The following is a 5,988-nucleotide window of genomic DNA, read 5'->3' on the forward strand; positions in this document are numbered from 1 at the left end:
TCCCATCTCTTGCATGGGACCTAGAAATTCACCCAAGGACACACATGTGATTTGTCAAACAAGTTTGGTGTAGTGGAGCCTATGCTTGTAGTTCAAATTTGAATTATGCACATTAAATGCGCAGAGACTCAATTAATGTATAAAAAAGGCCAAACGAACCCGGAACAATTCCAAAATTTAACACGGTACTTCTATTTGGTCTAATCTGCTAATGTAAAAAAAATTAAGGCGGGAGAAGGCAGTGTACGTATGTCGTTTCGCACACAGAGATGACATTTTCCCCCTCGGAACCACGAGCCTTCTTGAGGGAAGCTCCGGTTTGCAAGATACTTACACCAAAGCTTGTCCCAATTTGGCAAAAAAAATTACCATAGCATGTTGGTGCCATGCCATGACACCATGCCAAGTTTCATGATTTTCAGGCGTGTTTTGGATTTATACAAATTAAAAAACCAAGTTTCTCAATCTTTCCGGCCGAGCCACAACGCCCAAATGTTTGAATTTCACTCCCATCTCTTGCGTGGGACCTAGAAATTCACCCAAGGACACACATGTGATTTTTCAAACTACATTGGTGCACTGGAGCATGTGCTTGTAGTTCAAATTTGAATTATGCACATTAAATGCACAAAAACTCAATTAATGTATAAAAAAGGCCAAACGAACTTGGAATAATTACAAAATTTAGCACGGTACTTCTATTAGGTCTAATCTGCCTATGTAAAAAAATTGAGGCGGGAGAAGTCAGTGTACGTATGTTGTTTCGCACACGGAGGTGTCACGTTCCCTCTCGGAACCACGAGCTTTCTTGTGGGAAGCTCTGGTTTGCAAGAAGCTTACACTAAAGCTTGTCCCAATTCGGCCAAAAAAATTACCATAGCATGTTGGTGCCATGTCATGACACCATGCCAAGTTTCATGATTTTCAGGCGTGTTTTGGATTTACAGGAATTAAAAAAACCAAGTTTCTCAATCTTTCTAGCCGAGCCACGGCGCCCGACTGTTTGAAATTCACTCCCATCTCTTGCATGGCACCTAAAAATTCACCCAAGGAAACACATGTGATTTTTCAAAGAACTTTGGTGCACTAGAGCTTGTGCTTGTAGTTCAAATTTGAATTATGCACATTAAATGCGCAGAAACTCAATTAATGTATAAAAAAGGCCATCCAAAATTTAGCACGGTACTTCTATTTGGTCTAATATGCCAGTGTAAAAAAATTAAGGCGGGAGAAGGTAGTGTACGTATGTTGTTTCGCGCACGGAGGTGACACATTCCCTCTCGGGACCACGAGTGTTCTTGGGAAGCTCTAGTTTGCAAGAAGCTTACACCAAAGCTTGTCCCAATTCGGCCAAAAAAATTACCGCAGCATGTTGGTACCATGTCATGACACCATGCCAAGTTTCATGATTTTCAGGCATGTTTTGGATTTATAGGAATTAAAAAACCAAGTTTCTCAATCATTCCGGCAGAGCCACGACACCCATATGTTTTAATTTTATTTCCATTTCTTGCATGGGACCTATAAATTCACCCAAAGATACACATGTGATTTTTCAGCGAACTTTGGTGCGTTGGAGCATGTGATTGTATTTCAAATTTGAATTATGCACATTAAATGCCCAGAAACTCAATTAATGCATAAATATGCCAAACGAACCCGGAACAATTCCAAATTTAAACACGGCACTCACGTACTAGTTGCATGTTCACTGTACGTAAATGTTCTAGCAATTCAAACACCACCCTTTCCCTCCGTAACACCATTTTTTCTTTTAAAACATAATGAAAAAAATCAGATATACCACAAATAGTTTACTAGAAAGAATTGTGTGGGATGCGATATAAAATATCTTGGCGCATCGTCTTCTCCGACTTACACAGGAAGCTTCCTCGTCTACAGTCCACTGCCCCCGCTTGAACCACCCTTGCGCACCAGTTTCTTGCGGCACCGAGCGAAATTTTTTGACCATAGTGGAAATATATATCTCCCTCCTACCAAAAGCCACATTTGCACTATTCCTCTTTGCTTTCGAAGTTCAAACTTTTATTGCTGCTTACTGGCAGCTCAGCCTCCTCGTCGGCGACCCTTCTTCTTGCAGCGCCACCTCCTCGCCGGCTAGCCTTCTTCTTGTAGCGCTGCCTCCTCGCCGGTGACCCTTCTTCTTGTAGTGCCGCCTCCTCGCCGGCAACCCTTCTTCTTGCTGCACGGCCTCCTCGCTGCTGACCCTTCTTCTTGCTGTGTGGCCTCGTCGATATGGTCAGGTAATCCACACCCCACCCAGAACATCCTCCTCCTTTCCCGTCCCACATGCCCCGACCGATGGAGCGACACCTTCCACCGAAATCACTGCCCCCCTCCTCCAATTAAGTGCCGCTCACAGTCATTTTACACACAGTATAACGAGGAGCTGAGTAGCATGCGGCCACATGTGTGAATGAGGTCGCTATGGCTGCCATGCGTGTCGACCGCCAGATCTTGGAAGAGCACCTCGTCTTCGAGGCCACCGTCGACACCGCCACGTGGTTGTCTACTTTAAAATATAGTTCTTGTTGTTTTCTCGAGGCCACTGCCAGTGCCTTCTAGTGATTTGTCCTTTATAATGTTAATATGCAATCTGATGTTCAGTTAACAGTTTGGTCCTCTGAAATGTAATGTTCAGTTAACACTTTTGTCCAACAATTGCTACATTTTGTAGTACTGTTCTCAAGCATTATTTGTTTTGTTAACTATCTTATTTTCTAGTACATGTTTCTATTCTGCAATGTCGTGCTTAGTGCTCAGTTAACTATTTTGGTTCATTTGGTCTATTGTCCATTTAACTGTTTGGTTCTGTTCTACAATTTGATTTTCATTAGCTGTGGGTATAATTTTGTATTGTTATGCATGTGACACCAATCAAATTTAGCTATACTCAATACATATTCTACTAATAGTATGGCAACTCTCAGTTAACCTGATCAAGATCTTCCTTATGTGTGTTGCAGGGAAACAATGGGAGACAGTGCGGTTTACCATCGAGTTTTGTTCAAGCACGGTCCTTTGGCTAATATCACATTATTGTGCAGTTGCAGGAATCATTCTAATATCTAGGTTTCTTACAATTTAGTCTTGCACATGTAGGTCCTGCTGTCAGAGGCTTAGACCCACTGTTCGACCCATTTTGCATATGGGGAAATGAGATGTCCATGAATATCAGTCAAGTCAAGAAACTCAGAAAGATTGTTAGGATGAAGAAAGTTGCGATGAATAACAACAAGATCTTTGTTTGCACAATGAAGAAGACATCAGTCAACTATAGGATGGTACCAACTCTTTTACCTTGTTTTTACCCCTTCCGCCATTTCAAAATTTACAACAGCGATTTATGCATAGCTTTGTTTTCAGTACTTTTCAAAGCAGTTCATTGATGATTACCTCTCAAACCACCTGCATGATCAAGAGGCGAGGAAGGTATTCATTCAACACCCACGGTACAATATTGAAGTCTTGCTGAAGAGGACGCAGGTTGGGCGGGCAATTATCCATAGCCACTGGCCTAAAGTTGCAAGGACATTCAACATCACTAAAGGCTCAATATTTTCCTTCCTCTTCTGCAGTTTCCTAGATGAGATTCATCTGTTTATTTACCGTGTATGATGCTACTTTCCAAAGATTTTTGATGCTGCATGTGAAACGTGGTGTTGTTGTGTAATGGTGTAACTGAGTGCCGAAGCTATCTGATGTAATTCGATTATGAAATCCTGGTTGCTTTTATACGGATATGAAATATCTGGCGTGTTTTATAAGAAATATCAGTTTGATTAGTACATGGATTATCAATAATAGGCTAACTACCCTACTTATTGGAGTTTTCTATTGCATACGGTTACTCAGAAAACACCGTGGGTGATGAACTCAAACAACCCGCACGGTTTCTAGAAAGTAGGCGTGTTCGATCAACTAACAATCACACACGGCTTCCGGCAGCAAACTGTTTGCGTTAGCCCACCTTGCACAAACGTTTCCACACAAAGAATTGTGTGTGATATACATATGAACGGAAACATTTTCCCCGGATTGACTGTGTGGGATGTACATAAGAACAGAAACAAATTCCTTGGATTGACTATGTGTGATATACACACCTTTGGAAATGTTTTTCGGGGATTCACCGTGTGGGGTGTACATACCTACAGAAATAATTTTCTCGGATTACCGTGTGGGATGTACATACCTACGGAAATGATTGGGTTTCGATGCCTCGCCTGATCGCACACGGCCCCAGCCTGGGTCCCAAGAGGGCCTATCCCCGACAATTTCTAGGTCGTGTGGGAAGGACACCCTGTCGCACACACTCACTTGGCGACGGTTCCAAATGTTGTTGCGGAAAGGGGTTAAAAACCGTTTGTTTAGCACGTCTTTGTACCAGTGGCGGTTGATGTAGTTGAACTTTCTTCGCCTTCCACCAATTGAGTACCTAACGTATGACACCTCTGAGTTCTGCACACATTCAGCTCGGCGACGTACCTCATCTTCTTGATCTAGCAAGACATCGAGGAAGTAGATGAGAGCCGTCAGCACGATGGCGTGGTGACGGTGATGGTTAGTGATCTTTGCAGGGCTTCACCTAAGCACTATGAAAATATGACCGAGGGTGTAAACTATGGAGGGGGTGCGGTGTACACGGCTAACAATTGATGTTGTGTGTTCTAGGCGCCCCCTCCCCACATATATATAGGTGGGAGGGGAGGAGAGGCAGCCAGGGGCGCTTCAAGTAGGATCTGAATCCTACTTGGGGTTTCCCCAAGTGGTGCCCCTTTCCTTTTTCCGCCATAGAAGAAAAGGAGGGGGGTGGCGAACCCCCTTTTTCCTTCTCCAATTCGGCCACATGCCATAGGGGGGCGCCACCCCTTGTGGGCTGGTGTGCTCCCCGCTCATGGCCCATATGGCCCATATATTCCCCCCCCCGGGGTTTCCGGTAACCCTTCTGGTACTCCGATAAATACCTGATACACTCCGGAACACTTCCGGTGTCTGAATACTATCGTCCTATATATCAATCTTTACGTCTCGGCCATTTCGAGACTCCTCGTCATGTCTGTGATCTCATCCGGGACTCCGAGCAACATTCGTTCAACAAAGAACATAACTCATATAATACAATATCATCATTGAACGTTAAGTGTGCGGACCCTATGGGTTCGAGAACTATGTAGACATGTCCGATACACTTCTCTGGTCAATAACCAATAGCGGAACCTTGATGCTCATATTGGCTCCTACATATTCTATGAAAATCTATCGATCAAACCGTTATTACCACATACGTTATTCCTTTGTCCATCGGTATGTTATTTATCCGAGATTCAAGCGTCGGTATCTGTATACCTAGTTCAATCTCGTTACCGACAAGTCTCTTTACTAGTTCCGTAATACATCACCTCGTGACCAACTAGTTAGTCATTTGCTTGCAAGCTTATGATGTGTATTACTGAGAGGGCCCAGAGATATCTCTCCGATACTGAGAGTGTCAAATCCTAATCTCGATCTATGCCAACCCAACAGACACCTTCAGAAATACCAGTAGAGCATCTTTATGATCACCCAGTTACGTTGTGACGTCTGATAGCACACAAGGCATTCCTCCGGTATCCGGGAGTTGCATAATCTCATAGTCAAAGGAATATGTATTTGACATGAAGAAAACAATAGCAATATGTTGGGGGGAAAACAAACAGGGGTATGTGCTTTCCCCTGACTCGTGCACGGACAAGTCAAGACCAAGCCAAGATGTACGAGAAACCAAGAGATTCGAAGGACCAACATGCATATCAGAAGGACCAAGGATGAGCCAAGGAAGCAGGATATCGTCAGGAGAAGAGGCCTCCCTTGCAGGGCAGGCGAGCCCGGCAAGGGGCGAGGCCACCCCCAGATGCAGACAACCGAGGCGCCCCAGCAGGGCTTGCCAGGGCTCACGGAGGCAAAATCGCCTCACCAACCACTCCA

This window comes from Triticum dicoccoides, chromosome 6A (assembly GCF_002162155.2).
Source record: "Triticum dicoccoides isolate Atlit2015 ecotype Zavitan chromosome 6A, WEW_v2.0, whole genome shotgun sequence".
Lineage (NCBI taxonomy): Eukaryota > Viridiplantae > Streptophyta > Magnoliopsida > Poales > Poaceae > Triticum > Triticum dicoccoides.